At 34.7% G+C, this 20,234-nt stretch overlaps 2 long non-coding RNA genes across 2 annotated transcripts; both read left to right on the forward strand.

Moving 5' to 3' along the window:
* The first annotated feature begins 2,283 nt into the window (after nucleotides 1–2,283).
* LOC115631806 lies at nucleotides 2,284–5,002 on the forward strand. Its single transcript, XR_003996238.1, has 2 exons — nucleotides 2,284–2,480; nucleotides 4,612–5,002. It is a non-coding gene; the product is annotated as an uncharacterized LOC115631806 (long non-coding RNA).
* Nucleotides 5,003–7,438: 2,436 nt separating this feature from the next.
* On the forward strand, nucleotides 7,439–10,157 carry LOC115631804. The gene is made up of 2 exons (XR_003996236.1): nucleotides 7,439–7,635; nucleotides 9,767–10,157. It is a non-coding gene; the product is annotated as an uncharacterized LOC115631804 (long non-coding RNA).
* Nucleotides 10,158–20,234: the final 10,077 nt, after the last annotated feature.

Genomic DNA, 20,234 nt, shown 5'->3' on the forward strand with positions numbered 1-20,234 from the left:
ACACAAATAATGCAGAGATAGCATAGGTGTAGAGAAAACAGCAATCCAATGGAGAAAACAGATAGCACTCAAACGGGTGGCTAAGTATTGGCGGCTGAGAGTGAGTCCCACGCTGCGGCACACCCAACAGAGAGGCGAGAATAAGCAGATCCAGATGTTCCAGGCCGAAAGATTACGGTAGTAACCAAAGCGTGAGGGCATATTTATTTATGTACAGAATATAGATGATAATAACATGAAGATGCGACATCGGTGCAGGGAAAAAGTGATGGCTGCAGCTCCATGTAAGTGCAGGTACAGTGGTGCAGCACTCCAAAAATAAATGCACAACACCAGATGGAAATAGTGCATAGATGTCCAAGGCAATCAGAATAGTGGGAGCCAGCAAGCAGCAGAGATAGTGTATTTGCTATCTGTAAAGGTAAGCAGCCGAACTTGCAGTCAATCAGTGTAGGCAACCAAATAGAGTTTGCAAGCGCGTGAAGACAAAATACTGGCCAGAATCCATAAACATGGATTTGTGGAGCTGAGAAACTGAATTGATTAGTTTAGGTTAGTATGAGAGAGAGGACAAATACCAGATAGAATAGAGTGTCCGAAGAAAATGTATGTATGTACCACATTCACACCAGGCAATCCCACCAGCACAGGCGCAGCGCGAAGATAAGGGACACGTGGCCAACACACAAACGGCCAGTGGCGCAGACAGGCAGCTGAAAACAGCCAACACGTCTGGGCACCGCGACTAGGCAGACACGGTCCCCACAAAGGAAACACAGCACCAGGCGCGCAAGATCACCCGGAGAATAAAAACGCAGCAACACACAGCAATTATTACAGATTTAATTCTGTAGAAAATTATTCTTCAATGATTATTTGGTGTATCAGTACAGAGCAGAAGCACATGCATGCCATTCAGTACAAATAACCCGACTGAAGAACAAAGTTTATGCTGACAACCACCACACTGGATACTGGGTGTACCAGTGGAATAGTGCCGTTAGCAGACAGAAAAGCTCTACAAAGGCGAGAGAGGCTTAAGTAGGCAGTTGAGTCGAATTATATCAAGCAACAAAGTTGGTGTAACGGAGGCAAGGCTCAAAAGCAAAATTATTTCACTCAAGGCGAGGAAAAAGAGGATAGAGAATAGAAAAGAGGAGAGATGTAAATTGTTAGCAACATTGGTAGGTAAGAGCACAAAAGACCCAGAATTTGAGTAGAAATAATTTCGGTGGCCTAGGCCAAGACGCGCTTTATCATATCGCTGAAATTGTCAGCATATACAAGCGCAAGTCAGCTGAAGCCACACATAAAGAAGCAGTTAATGAATATGTATGAATAAAAATTGAAGGAAAAGTTCGAGACCAAAAAACAAGTTGTGCACAGTCAACAAGCAGGTCGGAAACATAGTCCCCAATAATATAAAAGTATTTGGAAGAAAATGTATATAACAGAGAATACTGTTGCAAACGAAGCGCAAACGTGCCGCACAAAGGTGCCCCATACAAAAAGAAATTAGTATGGAAGAAAAAATGCGAGCGGCAACAGGCAGCACATCGTTAGCAAAAAATAAAGGTAAAAAACGAGCAGATTAGATTGAGGCATGATTAATTATGCTCAGTAAGAAAATTTATAAAGAAAAACAACAAGAGGAATAAATTACTGGATAAATTGTGCAATAAAAGTTAACTTAAGAATGTTGTATGAACAAAATAAATATGCGAATCAATTAATCAACAAAAGTAAATGAGGGGAAATGGTACTGAGTTACCAACGGAAGAAAGAAAAGAACAACAGTATGTTGAAAGAGAGTGAGAGGGGTAATACAACCAAGAGAGGCTGTGGGAGAGCCGATTTTAAACAGCTGTAGTTCGGAGCAGGCTAGTAACGTAGGTGAACGCCCTTTGCGAGCGTAAGCCATAAGCTTTTGTGAAAAATATATGAGTATGAATGGTTAGTTGCATAGGTCAGTGACGCATGTGTAAATGTATTTTCTTACTGAGGAAGTAAGTATGTACAATATGGGCATAAAGTTGATGTGGATGAGTTTAGATAAGTAATTTAATTATTTATTACAGAATTAAGTAAAATGCATGAAAATGCAAAAAAGGGAACGACAAAATGAATTATTTAATAATTGTGAAAAGAAATATAAAAAAGAAATAAACTAGAGAATGCAGAACAAAATAATAAATTATACTTTTGGATTGTGAGGGAACGAAAAAGTATTTTTTTTTTTATATACATTCTTTATTGTGACGCACAGGCCAGGTAAATGGGTACAACAGTTGCTTAAAATATAAATCTTATGACTAATCCATTACAGGTCTTTGTGTGCTTGAGACGAGAGGAGGCAACAGCGCAAGCAAAGCGCCTAGATCCTTCCAGGTTGATAAGATGGAGGGAAAGCGGGAAAAAAGCCGGAGCGATGATGATAAGGAGCCCCCTCCCTCAAAGGGGCACCATATAAGTGATATAATGTAAAGATTGTTGTAAGCTTAGGTGGTAATACATGTTATTTAAAAAATTAGAAGAAACAAATTGAATAATAGTAATACAAGGTAATATGTAAATGATTAAATTAACAATAAATGAATGAAAATTTGACAATTTTGAAAGAAATAATGTTTGGAATCGTGTGGATTTGGTAGATAAAAAAGAAAAACAATATTATGAAAAGTATATAAATAATATGTAAATAAGAAAATTTAACAATGAATGAAATTTAATAATTTTTAAAGAAATAATATTTGAAATCGTGTAGATTAGGTATGTAAAAATAATAATAATAATATTATGAAGAGTATATAAATAATTTGTAAATAAGAAAATTTGACAATAAATGAATGGTAATTTTAACAATTATGAAAGAAATAATATTTAAAATCGTGTAGATTTGGTAGGCAAAAAATGATGTGTAAATAAGAAGATTTAACAAAAATGAATGATAATTTAACAATTTTGAAAGATAATATTTGGAATCGTGTAGATTTGGTAGGTAAAAAACAATATTATGAAAAGTATATAATAAGAATATGGCGCAGGAACAAATGCAGTGGGCGGGATTATACAGAGCCAAGAGCCGGTATGGCGAATGAAGAATGATGCAGGAAAATCCATAAGGCGACAGAAGAGCGATGGCAAATGGTGGTCCAATCCGGTGAAAAGAAGATTTAGAAGAAATTAGTGAAAATGCTTAATAGAAGGGTGTGCCGGGAGGATGTGTATTCGTAGATGTGTAGAGATGAGTAAATTGCGTGCGACGTGAAGATGGTAAATGAAGTACTGTTGTGTGGGTGTATAAATGGAGGATGAATGCGGAGGGATCCGGTATAAGATTGGTATGAATTTCTAGCTTAAGTTATTATAAGTTATTGAATTAATATAGATTATTTGTAAATTGGTTGTGGGTAATTTATGAAAAACGGGAATACGAGTTATGAATTGTGTAATGCTTTATTCGTGTAGCAAATTATATAGTTTATTTATGGATTTAATTTGTTATATGGTATTATTTTAAAAAATTTATAAATGGAAGAAAAAATCAATTATTTGTTTAAAGATTATAATTTGAATTAAGATATGTATATTGGGTTCAGTTATGTATAAATAAGTTATGTAGATTATTTGTGAATTTGTTGTGTGAAATTTAAGAAATTAATAAATGAAAGCGAGTGTGTGTGTTATTGTATATTGTATTATATGTGTAGGATTATAGAATTTATATTAAGAATAAATTATGGGTAAATTATTTGTTTGTTATTGTTTATAAATAGGGGTATTAATCTATTTGGTAGAATGAATTAAATTGGAGTGTGTATGTTGGAACAATTAATGTATATAAACTTTTATGAGTGATTGGGTAATTTATTAGTTAATATGAGATTTTATAAATTTATTGGACATTGGTTAAGAATTGTGTGAATTAAATTGGGCAGCTTTGATATGATATAATGTGATGTGTGTTTTGTGTAATATTGCGGATAAATAATTTAAAGAGGAGAAGATGTTATGTGTAAATGACAAATCCTTTGAGTGAGTGTGGCAGCAAGATACATTACTTGAATTAAATATAAAATCCAGAATTATGATGGTAGACAGGTAAACAATCCATAAGTGTGATTTGCGTCCGAATACAGGAGGTGTGATTGCGCAGGAGGATGAATCCTTGTCAACGAAATCAGTATAGGCGGAGTAAGCAAACGATATGCTATGGTTGGCAGCGGGGAAAATAAGTTATCCAGATTAAAAAGATTTGTTCAATTTTTAAATATGTGTAAAGATGTGATGTAATGTATGAATATGAGTGTAAAATTGAATGATGATGAATCGCTTGGCAGGATTCCAAGAGTCCCAAAATTAATGTGCAGAGAATGATGAAATGTCCAGAAGTGTGTGATGGATGAAGAAAAATGAAGCGGCGGGGGGATTAATGGGAAAAAATTCCCGGACGGTTACCACAGGTGTGTGGGCGAATAGATTATTGTTAATTATATTAGTTAAATTATCAGTATGAATCTGTCGTTTATGAATTGTTGTAAAGCATGATTGCATTAATAAGTATATGTGTATAAATGACAAAAAGTTATTATTTTTTTTTGTTTTATGCAGATATGTGTGCAGATGGGCGTGCAGCAGGAGCGTACTGAAGACGGAGGCAGAAGGAAGGATCCATGATGGGCAGCAGACAGCGTGAGGGCAAAATGCAGTAGTTTTGCGGAAAAACGGAGCAAAGTTGCTGATGACGATACGTAAGCCAGATGATTGTGAAGATCCGAGGATGTGAGTTTAATGAGTTACAGATGTGTGATAAGTTAAGTAGATTAAGTGTTCCAAATGATTTAGATTGATTAGTGTGTGTATTATGTAAGAATTATTATAAGTGGAATAATTGTTTTGGTTAACAAGTATATTATTGATGAAAAGTGTAATAATGATGAAATGGTGAATAGTAAAGATTATGTATTTTGAATAAAATGTGATTTAAGTGGTGTTTGGATAATATTATTAAATGCATATGCGCTAGTTAATTATAAAAAATTGATTTATATGAATAATAAAGTTATGAAAAGTTATTTATGTTTTATTCGCTATGATTCATACCAAAATTGTCGTAGTAAGTCCAAATCCTGGAGTTCCAGCATGTAACTGACAAAACACAAATAATGCAGAGATAGCATAGGTGTAGAGAAAACAGCAATCCAATGGAGAAAACAGATAGCACTCAAACGGGTGGCTAAGTATTGGCGGCTGAGAGTGAGTCCCACGCTGCGGCACACCCAACAGAGAGGCGAGAATAAGCAGATCCAGATGTTCCAGGCCGAAAGATTACGGTAGTAACCAAAGCGTGAGGGCATATTTATTTATGTACAGAATATAGATGATAATAACATGAAGATGCGACATCGGTGCAGGGAAAAAGTGATGGCTGCAGCTCCATGTAAGTGCAGGTACAGTGGTGCAGCACTCCAAAAATAAATGCACAACACCAGATGGAAATAGTGCATAGATGTCCAAGGCAATCAGAATAGTGGGAGCCAGCAAGCAGCAGAGATAGTGTATTTGCTATCTGTAAAGGTAAGCAGCCGAACTTGCAGTCAATCAGTGTAGGCAACCAAATAGAGTTTGCAAGCGCGTGAAGACAAAATACTGGCCAGAATCCATAAACATGGATTTGTGGAGCTGAGAAACTGAATTGATTAGTTTAGGTTAGTATGAGAGAGAGGACAAATACCAGATAGAATAGAGTGTCCGAAGAAAATGTATGTATGTACCACATTCACACCAGGCAATCCCACCAGCACAGGCGCAGCGCGAAGATAAGGGACACGTGGCCAACACACAAACGGCCAGTGGCGCAGACAGGCAGCTGAAAACAGCCAACACGTCTGGGCACCGCGACTAGGCAGACACGGTCCCCACAAAGGAAACACAGCACCAGGCGCGCAAGATCACCCGGAGAATAAAAACGCAGCAACACACAGCAATTATTACAGATTTAATTCTGTAGAAAATTATTCTTCAATGATTATTTGGTGTATCAGTACAGAGCAGAAGCACATGCATGCCATTCAGTACAAATAACCCGACTGAAGAACAAAGTTTATGCTGACAACCACCACACTGGATACTGGGTGTACCAGTGGAATAGTGCCGTTAGCAGACAGAAAAGCTCTACAAAGGCGAGAGAGGCTTAAGTAGGCAGTTGAGTCGAATTATATCAAGCAACAAAGTTGGTGTAACGGAGGCAAGGCTCAAAAGCAAAATTATTTCACTCAAGGCGAGGAAAAAGAGGATAGAGAATAGAAAAGAGGAGAGATGTAAATTGTTAGCAACATTGGTAGGTAAGAGCACAAAAGACCCAGAATTTGAGTAGAAATAATTTCGGTGGCCTAGGCCAAGACGCGCTTTATCATATCGCTGAAATTGTCAGCATATACAAGCGCAAGTCAGCTGAAGCCACACATAAAGAAGCAGTTAATGAATATGTATGAATAAAAATTGAAGGAAAAGTTCGAGACCAAAAAACAAGTTGTGCACAGTCAACAAGCAGGTCGGAAACATAGTCCCCAATAATATAAAAGTATTTGGAAGAAAATGTATATAACAGAGAATACTGTTGCAAACGAAGCGCAAACGTGCCGCACAAAGGTGCCCCATACAAAAAGAAATTAGTATGGAAGAAAAAATGCGAGCGGCAACAGGCAGCACATCGTTAGCAAAAAATAAAGGTAAAAAACGAGCAGATTAGATTGAGGCATGATTAATTATGCTCAGTAAGAAAATTTATAAAGAAAAACAACAAGAGGAATAAATTACTGGATAAATTGTGCAATAAAAGTTAACTTAAGAATGTTGTATGAACAAAATAAATATGCGAATCAATTAATCAACAAAAGTAAATGAGGGGAAATGGTACTGAGTTACCAACGGAAGAAAGAAAAGAACAACAGTATGTTGAAAGAGAGTGAGAGGGGTAATACAACCAAGAGAGGCTGTGGGAGAGCCGATTTTAAACAGCTGTAGTTCGGAGCAGGCTAGTAACGTAGGTGAACGCCCTTTGCGAGCGTAAGCCATAAGCTTTTGTGAAAAATATATGAGTATGAATGGTTAGTTGCATAGGTCAGTGACGCATGTGTAAATGTATTTTCTTACTGAGGAAGTAAGTATGTACAATATGGGCATAAAGTTGATGTGGATGAGTTTAGATAAGTAATTTAATTATTTATTACAGAATTAAGTAAAATGCATGAAAATGCAAAAAGGGAACGACAAAATGAATTATTTAATAATTGTGAAAAGAAATATAAAAAAGAAATAAACTAGAGAATGCAGAACAAAATAATAAATTATACTTTTGGATTGTGAGGGAACGAAAAAGTATTTTTTTTTTTATATACATTCTTTATTGTGACGCACAGGCCAGGTAAATGGGTACAACAGTTGCTTAAAATATAAATCTTATGACTAATCCATTACAGGTCTTTGTGTGCTTGAGACGAGAGGAGGCAACAGCGCAAGCAAAGCGCCTAGATCCTTCCAGGTTGATAAGATGGAGGGAAAGCGGGAAAAAAGCCGGAGCGATGATGATAAGGAGCCCCCTCCCTCAAAGGGGCACCATATAAGTGATATAATGTAAAGATTGTTGTAAGCTTAGGTGGTAATACATGTTATTTAAAAAATTAGAAGAAACAAATTGAATAATAGTAATACAAGGTAATATGTAAATGATTAAATTAACAATAAATGAATGAAAATTTGACAATTTTGAAAGAAATAATGTTTGGAATCGTGTGGATTTGGTAGATAAAAAAGAAAAACAATATTATGAAAAGTATATAAATAATATGTAAATAAGAAAATTTAACAATGAATGAAATTTAATAATTTTTAAAGAAATAATATTTGAAATCGTGTAGATTAGGTATGTAAAAATAATAATAATAATATTATGAAGAGTATATAAATAATTTGTAAATAAGAAAATTTGACAATAAATGAATGGTAATTTTAACAATTATGAAAGAAATAATATTTAAAATCGTGTAGATTTGGTAGGCAAAAAATGATGTGTAAATAAGAAGATTTAACAAAAATGAATGATAATTTAACAATTTTGAAAGATAATATTTGGAATCGTGTAGATTTGGTAGGTAAAAAACAATATTATGAAAAGTATATAATAAGAATATGGCGCAGGAACAAATGCAGTGGGCGGGATTATACAGAGCCAAGAGCCGGTATGGCGAATGAAGAATGATGCAGGAAAATCCATAAGGCGACAGAAGAGCGATGGCAAATGGTGGTCCAATCCGGTGAAAAGAAGATTTAGAAGAAATTAGTGAAAATGCTTAATAGAAGGGTGTGCCGGGAGGATGTGTATTCGTAGATGTGTAGAGATGAGTAAATTGCGTGCGACGTGAAGATGGTAAATGAAGTACTGTTGTGTGGGTGTATAAATGGAGGATGAATGCGGAGGGATCCGGTATAAGATTGGTATGAATTTCTAGCTTAAGTTATTATAAGTTATTGAATTAATATAGATTATTTGTAAATTGGTTGTGGGTAATTTATGAAAAACGGGAATACGAGTTATGAATTGTGTAATGCTTTATTCGTGTAGCAAATTATATAGTTTATTTATGGATTTAATTTGTTATATGGTATTATTTTAAAAAATTTATAAATGGAAGAAAAAATCAATTATTTGTTTAAAGATTATAATTTGAATTAAGATATGTATATTGGGTTCAGTTATGTATAAATAAGTTATGTAGATTATTTGTGAATTTGTTGTGTGAAATTTAAGAAATTAATAAATGAAAGCGAGTGTGTGTGTTATTGTATATTGTATTATATGTGTAGGATTATAGAATTTATATTAAGAATAAATTATGGGTAAATTATTTGTTTGTTATTGTTTATAAATAGGGGTATTAATCTATTTGGTAGAATGAATTAAATTGGAGTGTGTATGTTGGAACAATTAATGTATATAAACTTTTATGAGTGATTGGGTAATTTATTAGTTAATATGAGATTTTATAAATTTATTGGACATTGGTTAAGAATTGTGTGAATTAAATTGGGCAGCTTTGATATGATATAATGTGATGTGTGTTTTGTGTAATATTGCGGATAAATAATTTAAAGAGGAGAAGATGTTATGTGTAAATGACAAATCCTTTGAGTGAGTGTGGCAGCAAGATACATTACTTGAATTAAATATAAAATCCAGAATTATGATGGTAGACAGGTAAACAATCCATAAGTGTGATTTGCGTCCGAATACAGGAGGTGTGATTGCGCAGGAGGATGAATCCTTGTCAACGAAATCAGTATAGGCGGAGTAAGCAAACGATATGCTATGGTTGGCAGCGGGGAAAATAAGTTATCCAGATTAAAAAGATTTGTTCAATTTTTAAATATGTGTAAAGATGTGATGTAATGTATGAATATGAGTGTAAAATTGAATGATGATGAATCGCTTGGCAGGATTCCAAGAGTCCCAAAATTAATGTGCAGAGAATGATGAAATGTCCAGAAGTGTGTGATGGATGAAGAAAAATGAAGCGGCGGGGGGATTAATGGGAAAAAATTCCCGGACGGTTACCACAGGTGTGTGGGCGAATAGATTATTGTTAATTATATTAGTTAAATTATCAGTATGAATCTGTCGTTTATGAATTGTTGTAAAGCATGATTGCATTAATAAGTATATGTGTATAAATGACAAAAAGTTATTATTTTTTTTTGTTTTATGCAGATATGTGTGCAGATGGGCGTGCAGCAGGAGCGTACTGAAGACGGAGGCAGAAGGAAGGATCCATGATGGGCAGCAGACAGCGTGAGGGCAAAATGCAGTAGTTTTGCGGAAAAACGGAGCAAAGTTGCTGATGACGATACGTAAGCCAGATGATTGTGAAGATCCGAGGATGTGAGTTTAATGAGTTACAGATGTGTGATAAGTTAAGTAGATTAAGTGTTCCAAATGATTTAGATTGATTAGTGTGTGTATTATGTAAGAATTATTATAAGTGGAATAATTGTTTTGGTTAACAAGTATATTATTGATGAAAAGTGTAATAATGATGAAATGGTGAATAGTAAAGATTATGTATTTTGAATAAAATGTGATTTAAGTGGTGTTTGGATAATATTATTAAATGCATATGCGCTAGTTAATTATAAAAAATTGATTTATATGAATAATAAAGTTATGAAAAGTTATTTATGTTTTATTCGCTATGATTCATACCAAAATTGTCGTAGTAAGTCCAAATCCTGGAGTTCCAGCATGTAACTGACAAAACACAAATAATGCAGAGATAGCATAGGTGTAGAGAAAACAGCAATCCAATGGAGAAAACAGATAGCACTCAAACGGGTGGCTAAGTATTGGCGGCTGAGAGTGAGTCCCACGCTGCGGCACACCCAACAGAGAGGCGAGAATAAGCAGATCCAGATGTTCCAGGCCGAAAGATTACGGTAGTAACCAAAGCGTGAGGGCATATTTATTTATGTACAGAATATAGATGATAATAACATGAAGATGCGACATCGGTGCAGGGAAAAAGTGATGGCTGCAGCTCCATGTAAGTGCAGGTACAGTGGTGCAGCACTCCAAAAATAAATGCACAACACCAGATGGAAATAGTGCATAGATGTCCAAGGCAATCAGAATAGTGGGAGCCAGCAAGCAGCAGAGATAGTGTATTTGCTATCTGTAAAGGTAAGCAGCCGAACTTGCAGTCAATCAGTGTAGGCAACCAAATAGAGTTTGCAAGCGCGTGAAGACAAAATACTGGCCAGAATCCATAAACATGGATTTGTGGAGCTGAGAAACTGAATTGATTAGTTTAGGTTAGTATGAGAGAGAGGACAAATACCAGATAGAATAGAGTGTCCGAAGAAAATGTATGTATGTACCACATTCACACCAGGCAATCCCACCAGCACAGGCGCAGCGCGAAGATAAGGGACACGTGGCCAACACACAAACGGCCAGTGGCGCAGACAGGCAGCTGAAAACAGCCAACACGTCTGGGCACCGCGACTAGGCAGACACGGTCCCCACAAAGGAAACACAGCACCAGGCGCGCAAGATCACCCGGAGAATAAAAACGCAGCAACACACAGCAATTATTACAGATTTAATTCTGTAGAAAATTATTCTTCAATGATTATTTGGTGTATCAGTACAGAGCAGAAGCACATGCATGCCATTCAGTACAAATAACCCGACTGAAGAACAAAGTTTATGCTGACAACCACCACACTGGATACTGGGTGTACCAGTGGAATAGTGCCGTTAGCAGACAGAAAAGCTCTACAAAGGCGAGAGAGGCTTAAGTAGGCAGTTGAGTCGAATTATATCAAGCAACAAAGTTGGTGTAACGGAGGCAAGGCTCAAAAGCAAAATTATTTCACTCAAGGCGAGGAAAAAGAGGATAGAGAATAGAAAAGAGGAGAGATGTAAATTGTTAGCAACATTGGTAGGTAAGAGCACAAAAGACCCAGAATTTGAGTAGAAATAATTTCGGTGGCCTAGGCCAAGACGCGCTTTATCATATCGCTGAAATTGTCAGCATATACAAGCGCAAGTCAGCTGAAGCCACACATAAAGAAGCAGTTAATGAATATGTATGAATAAAAATTGAAGGAAAAGTTCGAGACCAAAAAACAAGTTGTGCACAGTCAACAAGCAGGTCGGAAACATAGTCCCCAATAATATAAAAGTATTTGGAAGAAAATGTATATAACAGAGAATACTGTTGCAAACGAAGCGCAAACGTGCCGCACAAAGGTGCCCCATACAAAAAGAAATTAGTATGGAAGAAAAAATGCGAGCGGCAACAGGCAGCACATCGTTAGCAAAAAATAAAGGTAAAAAACGAGCAGATTAGATTGAGGCATGATTAATTATGCTCAGTAAGAAAATTTATAAAGAAAAACAACAAGAGGAATAAATTACTGGATAAATTGTGCAATAAAAGTTAACTTAAGAATGTTGTATGAACAAAATAAATATGCGAATCAATTAATCAACAAAAGTAAATGAGGGGAAATGGTACTGAGTTACCAACGGAAGAAAGAAAAGAACAACAGTATGTTGAAAGAGAGTGAGAGGGGTAATACAACCAAGAGAGGCTGTGGGAGAGCCGATTTTAAACAGCTGTAGTTCGGAGCAGGCTAGTAACGTAGGTGAACGCCCTTTGCGAGCGTAAGCCATAAGCTTTTGTGAAAAATATATGAGTATGAATGGTTAGTTGCATAGGTCAGTGACGCATGTGTAAATGTATTTTCTTACTGAGGAAGTAAGTATGTACAATATGGGCATAAAGTTGATGTGGATGAGTTTAGATAAGTAATTTAATTATTTATTACAGAATTAAGTAAAATGCATGAAAATGCAAAAAAGGGAACGACAAAATGAATTATTTAATAATTGTGAAAAGAAATATAAAAAAGAAATAAACTAGAGAATGCAGAACAAAATAATAAATTATACTTTTGGATTGTGAGGGAACGAAAAAGTATTTTTTTTTTTTATATACATTCTTTATTGTGACGCACAGGCCAGGTAAATGGGTACAACAGTTGCTTAAAATATAAATCTTATGACTAATCCATTACAGGTCTTTGTGTGCTTGAGACGAGAGGAGGCAACAGCGCAAGCAAAGCGCCTAGATCCTTCCAGGTTGATAAGATGGAGGGAAAGCGGGAAAAAAGCCGGAGCGATGATGATAAGGAGCCCCCCTCCCTCAAAGGGGCACCATATAAGTGATATAATGTAAAGATTGTTGTAAGCTTAGGTGGTAATACATGTTATTTAAAAAATTAGAAGAAACAAATTGAATAATAGTAATACAAGGTAATATGTAAATGATTAAATTAACAATAAATGAATGAAAATTTGACAATTTTGAAAGAAATAATGTTTGGAATCGTGTGGATTTGGTAGATAAAAAAGAAAAACAATATTATGAAAAGTATATAAATAATATGTAAATAAGAAAATTTAACAATGAATGAAATTTAATAATTTTTAAAGAAATAATATTTGAAATCGTGTAGATTAGGTATGTAAAAATAATAATAATAATATTATGAAGAGTATATAAATAATTTGTAAATAAGAAAATTTGACAATAAATGAATGGTAATTTTAACAATTATGAAAGAAATAATATTTAAAATCGTGTAGATTTGGTAGGCAAAAAATGATGTGTAAATAAGAAGATTTAACAAAAATGAATGATAATTTAACAATTTTGAAAGATAATATTTGGAATCGTGTAGATTTGGTAGGTAAAAAACAATATTATGAAAAGTATATAATAAGAATATGGCGCAGGAACAAATGCAGTGGGCGGGATTATACAGAGCCAAGAGCCGGTATGGCGAATGAAGAATGATGCAGGAAAATCCATAAGGCGACAGAAGAGCGATGGCAAATGGTGGTCCAATCCGGTGAAAAGAAGATTTAGAAGAAATTAGTGAAAATGCTTAATAGAAGGGTGTGCCGGGAGGATGTGTATTCGTAGATGTGTAGAGATGAGTAAATTGCGTGCGACGTGAAGATGGTAAATGAAGTACTGTTGTGTGGGTGTATAAATGGAGGATGAATGCGGAGGGATCCGGTATAAGATTGGTATGAATTTCTAGCTTAAGTTATTATAAGTTATTGAATTAATATAGATTATTTGTAAATTGGTTGTGGGTAATTTATGAAAAACGGGAATACGAGTTATGAATTGTGTAATGCTTTATTCGTGTAGCAAATTATATAGTTTATTTATGGATTTAATTTGTTATATGGTATTATTTTAAAAAATTTATAAATGGAAGAAAAAATCAATTATTTGTTTAAAGATTATAATTTGAATTAAGATATGTATATTGGGTTCAGTTATGTATAAATAAGTTATGTAGATTATTTGTGAATTTGTTGTGTGAAATTTAAGAAATTAATAAATGAAAGCGAGTGTGTGTGTTATTGTATATTGTATTATATGTGTAGGATTATAGAATTTATATTAAGAATAAATTATGGGTAAATTATTTGTTTGTTATTGTTTATAAATAGGGGTATTAATCTATTTGGTAGAATGAATTAAATTGGAGTGTGTATGTTGGAACAATTAATGTATATAAACTTTTATGAGTGATTGGGTAATTTATTAGTTAATATGAGATTTTATAAATTTATTGGACATTGGTTAAGAATTGTGTGAATTAAATTGGGCAGCTTTGATATGATATAATGTGATGTGTGTTTTGTGTAATATTGCGGATAAATAATTTAAAGAGGAGAAGATGTTATGTGTAAATGACAAATCCTTTGAGTGAGTGTGGCAGCAAGATACATTACTTGAATTAAATATAAAATCCAGAATTATGATGGTAGACAGGTAAACAATCCATAAGTGTGATTTGCGTCCGAATACAGGAGGTGTGATTGCGCAGGAGGATGAATCCTTGTCAACGAAATCAGTATAGGCGGAGTAAGCAAACGATATGCTATGGTTGGCAGCGGGGAAAATAAGTTATCCAGATTAAAAAGATTTGTTCAATTTTTAAATATGTGTAAAGATGTGATGTAATGTATGAATATGAGTGTAAAATTGAATGATGATGAATCGCTTGGCAGGATTCCAAGAGTCCCAAAATTAATGTGCAGAGAATGATGAAATGTCCAGAAGTGTGTGATGGATGAAGAAAAATGAAGCGGCGGGGGGATTAATGGGAAAAAATTCCCGGACGGTTACCACAGGTGTGTGGGCGAATAGATTATTGTTAATTATATTAGTTAAATTATCAGTATGAATCTGTCGTTTATGAATTGTTGTAAAGCATGATTGCATTAATAAGTATATGTGTATAAATGACAAAAAGTTATTATTTTTTTTTGTTTTATGCAGATATGTGTGCAGATGGGCGTGCAGCAGGAGCGTACTGAAGACGGAGGCAGAAGGAAGGATCCATGATGGGCAGCAGACAGCGTGAGGGCAAAATGCAGTAGTTTTGCGGAAAAACGGAGCAAAGTTGCTGATGACGATACGTAAGCCAGATGATTGTGAAGATCCGAGGATGTGAGTTTAATGAGTTACAGATGTGTGATAAGTTAAGTAGATTAAGTGTTCCAAATGATTTAGATTGATTAGTGTGTGTATTATGTAAGAATTATTATAAGTGGAATAATTGTTTTGGTTAACAAGTATATTATTGATGAAAAGTGTAATAATGATGAAATGGTGAATAGTAAAGATTATGTATTTTGAATAAAATGTGATTTAAGTGGTGTTTGGATAATATTATTAAATGCATATGCGCTAGTTAATTATAAAAAATTGATTTATATGAATAATAAAGTTATGAAAAGTTATTTATGTTTTATTCGCTATGATTCATACCAAAATTGTCGTAGTAAGTCCAAATCCTGGAGTTCCAGCATGTAACTGACAAAACACAAATAATGCAGAGATAGCATAGGTGTAGAGAAAACAGCAATCCAATGGAGAAAACAGATAGCACTCAAACGGGTGGCTAAGTATTGGCGGCTGAGAGTGAGTCCCACGCTGCGGCACACCCAACAGAGAGGCGAGAATAAGCAGATCCAGATGTTCCAGGCCGAAAGATTACGGTAGTAACCAAAGCGTGAGGGCATATTTATTTATGTACAGAATATAGATGATAATAACATGAAGATGCGACATCGGTGCAGGGAAAAAGTGATGGCTGCAGCTCCATGTAAGTGCAGGTACAGTGGTGCAGCACTCCAAAAATAAATGCACAACACCAGATGGAAATAGTGCATAGATGTCCAAGGCAATCAGAATAGTGGGAGCCAGCAAGCAGCAGAGATAGTGTATTTGCTATCTGTAAAGGTAAGCAGCCGAACTTGCAGTCAATCAGTGTAGGCAACCAAATAGAGTTTGCAAGCGCGTGAAGACAAAATACTGGCCAGAATCCATAAACATGGATTTGTGGAGCTGAGAAACTGAATTGATTAGTTTAGGTTAGTATGAGAGAGAGGACAAATACCAGATAGAATAGAGTGTCCGAAGAAAATGTATGTATGTACCACATTCACACCAGGCAATCCCACCAGCACAGGCGCAGCGCGAAGATAAGGGACACGTGGCCAACACACAAACGGCCAGTGGCGCAGACAGGCAGCTGAAAACAGCCAACACGTCTGGGCACCGCGACTAGGCAGACACGGTCCCCACAAAGGAAACACAGCACCAGGCGCGCAAGATCACCCGGAGAATAAAAACGCAGCAACACACAGCAATTATTACAGATTTAATTCTGTAGAAAATTATTCTTCAATGATTATTTGGTGTATCAGTACAGAGCAGAAGCACATGCATGCCATTCAGTACAAATAACCCGACTGAAGAACAAAGTTTATGCTGACAACCACCACACTGGATACTGGGTTGTACCAGTGGAATAGTGCCGTTAGCAGACAGAAAAGCTCTACAAAGGCGAGAGAGGCTTAAGTAGGCAGTTGAGTCGAATTATATCAAGCAACAAAGTTGGTTGTTGTAACGGAGGCAAGGCTCAAAAGCAAAATTATTTCACTCAAGGCGAGGAAAAAGAGGATAGAGAATAGAAAAGAGGAGAGATGTAAATTGTTAGCAACATTGGTAGGTAAGAGCACAAAAGACCCAGAATTGAGTAGAAATAATTTCGGTGGCCTAGGCCAAGACGCGCTTTATCATATCGCTGAAATTGTCAGCATATACAAGCGCAAGTCAGCTGAAGCCACACATAAAGAAGCAGTTAATGAATATGTATGAATAAAAATTGAAGGAAAAGTTCGAGACCAAAAAACAAGTTGTGCACAGTCAACAAGCAGGTCGGAAACATAGTCCCCAATAATATAAAAGTATTTGGAAGAAAATGTATATAACAGAGAATACTGTTGCAAACGAAGCGCAAACGTGCCGCACAAAGGTGCCCCATACAAAAAGAAATTAGTATGGAAGAAAAAATGCGAGCGGCAACAGGCAGCACATCGTTAGCAAAAAATAAAGGTAAAAAACGAGCAGATTAGATTGAGGCATGATTAATTATGCTCAGTAAGAAAATTTATAAAGAAAAACAACAAGAGGAATAAATTACTGGATAAATTGTGCAATAAAAGTTAACTTAAGAATGTTGTATGAACAAAATAAATATGCGAATCAATTAATCAACAAAAGTAAATGAGGGGAAATGGTACTGAGTTACCAACGGAAGAAAGAAAAGAACAACAGTATGTTGAAAGAGAGTGAGAGGGGTAATACAACCAAGAGAGGCTGTGGGAGAGCCGATTTTAAACAGCTGTAGTTCGGAGCAGGCTAGTAACGTAGGTGAACGCCCTTTGCGAGCGTAAGCCATAAGCTTTTGTGAAAAATATATGAGTATGAATGGTTAGTTGCATAGGTCAGTGACGCATGTGTAAATGTATTTTCTTACTGAGGAAGTAAGTATGTACAATATGGGCATAAAGTTGATGTGGATGAGTTTAGATAAGTAATTTAATTATTTATTACAGAATTAAGTAAAATGCATGAAAATGCAAAAAAGGGAACGACAAAATGAATTATTTAATAATTGTGAAAAGAAATATAAAAAGAAATAAACTAGAGAATGCAGAACAAAATAATAAATTATACTTTTGGATTGTGAGGGAACGAAAAAGTATTTTTTTTTTTATATACATTCTTTATTGTGACGCACAGGCCAGGTAAATGGGTACAACAGTTGCTTAAAATATAAATCTTATGACTAATCCATTACAGGTCTTTGTGTGCTTGAGACGAGAGGAGGGCAACAGCGCAAGCAAAGCGCCTAGATCCTTCCAGGTTGATAAGATGGAGGGAAAGCGGGAAAAAAGCCGGAGCGATGATGATAAGGAGCCCCCTCCCTCAAAGGGGCACCATATAAGTGATATAATGTAAAGATTGTTGTAAGCTTAGGTGGTAATACATGTTATTTAAAAATTAGAAGAAACAAATTGAATAATAGTAATACAAGGTAATATGTAAATGATTAAATTAACAATAAATGAATGAAAATTTGACAATTTTGAAAGAAATAATGTTTGGAATCGTGTGGATTTGGTAGATAAAAAAGAAAAACAATATTATGAAAAGTATATAAATAATATGTAAATAAGAAAATTTAACAATGAATGAAATTTAATAATTTTTTAAAGAAATAATATTTGAAATCGTGTAGATTAGGTATGTAAAATAATAATAATAATATTATGAAGAGTATATAAATAATTTGTAAATAAGAAAATTTGACAATAAATGAATGGTAATTTTAACAATTATGAAAGAAATAATATTTAAAATCGTGTAGATTTGGTAGGCAAAAATGATGTGTAAATAAGAAGATTTAACAAAAATGAATGATAATTTAACAATTTTGAAAGATAATATTTGGAATCGTGTAGATTTGGTAGGTAAAAAACAATATTATGAAAAGTATATAATAAGAATATGGCGCAGGAACAAATGCAGTGGGCGGGATTATACAGAGCCAAGAGCCGGTATGGCGAATGAAGAATGATGCAGGAAAATCCATAAGGCGACAGAAGAGCGATGGCAAATGGTGGTCCAATCCGGTGAAAAGAAGATTTAGAAGAAAATTAGTGAAAATGCTTAATAGAAGGGTGTGCCGGGAGGATGTGTATTCGTAGATGTGTAGAGATGAGTAAATTGCGTGCGACGTGAAGATGGTAAATGAAGTACTGTTGTGTGGGTGTATAAATGGAGGATGAATGCGGAGGGATCCGGTATAAGATTGGTATGAATTTCTAGCTTAAGTTATTATAAGTTATTGAATTAATATAGATTATTTGTAAATTGGTTGTGGGTAATTTATGAAAAACGGGAATACGAGTTATGAATTGTTGTAATGCTTTATTCGTGTAGCAAATTATATAGTTTATTTATGGATTTAATTTGTTATATGGTATTATTTTAAAAAATTTATAAATGGAAGAAAAAATCAATTATTTGTTTAAAGATTATAATTTGAATTAAGATATGTATATTGGGTTCAGTTATGTATAAATAAGTTATGTAGATTATTTGTGAATTTGTTGTGTGAAATTTAAGAAATTAATAAATGAAAGCGAGTGTGTGTGTTATTGTATATTGTATTATATGTGTAGGATTATAGAATTTATATTAAGAATAAATTATGGGTAAATTATTTGTTTGTTATTGTTTATAAATAGGGGTATTAATCTATTTGGTAGAATGAATTAAATTGGAGTGTGTATGTTGGAACAATTAATGTATATAAACTTTTATGAGTGATTGGGTAATTTATTAGTTAATATGAGATTTTATAAATTTATTGGACATTGGTTAAGAATTGTGTGAATTAAATTGGGCAGCTTTGATATGATATAATGTGATGTGTGTTTTGTGTAATATTGCGGATAAATAATTTAAAGAGGAGAAGATGTTATGTGTAAATGACAAATCCTTTGAGTGAGTGTGGCAGCAAGATACATTACTTGAATTAAATATAAAATCCAGAATTATGATGGTAGACAGGTAAACAATCCATAAGTGTGATTTGCGTCCGAATACAGGAGGTGTGATTGCGCAGGAGGATGAATCCTTGTCAACGAAATCAGTATAGGCGGAGTAAGCAAACGATATGCTATGGTTGGCAGCGGGGAAAATAAGTTATCCAGATTAAAAAGATTTGTTCAATTTTTAAATATGTGTAAAGATGTGATGTAATGTATGAATATGAGTGTAAAATTGAATGATGATGAATCGCTTGGCAGGATTCCAAGAGTCCCAAATTAATGTGCAGAGAATGATGAAATGTCCAGAAGTGTGTGATGGATGAAGAAAAATGAAGCGGCGGGGGGATTAATGGAAAAAATTCCCGGACGGTTACCACAGGTGTGTGGGCGAATAGATTATTGTTAATTATATTAGTTAAATTATCAGTATGAATCTGTCGTTTATGAATTGTTGTAAAGCATGATTGCATTTAATAAGTATATGTGTATAAATGACAAAAAGTTATTATTTTTTTTTGTTTTATGCAGATATGTGTGCAGATGGGCGTGCAGCAGGAGCGTACTGAAGACGGAGGCAGAAGGAAGGATCCATGATGGGCAGCAGACAGCGTGAGGGCAAAATGCAGTAGTTTTGCGGAAAAACGGAGCAAAGTTGCTGATTGACGATACGTAAGCCAGA

This window comes from Scaptodrosophila lebanonensis, unplaced genomic scaffold (assembly GCF_003285725.1).
Source record: "Scaptodrosophila lebanonensis strain 11010-0011.00,11010-0021.00 unplaced genomic scaffold, SlebRS2 tig00001412-arrow-pilon, whole genome shotgun sequence".
In the NCBI taxonomy this organism is placed as follows: domain Eukaryota; kingdom Metazoa; phylum Arthropoda; class Insecta; order Diptera; family Drosophilidae; genus Scaptodrosophila; species Scaptodrosophila lebanonensis.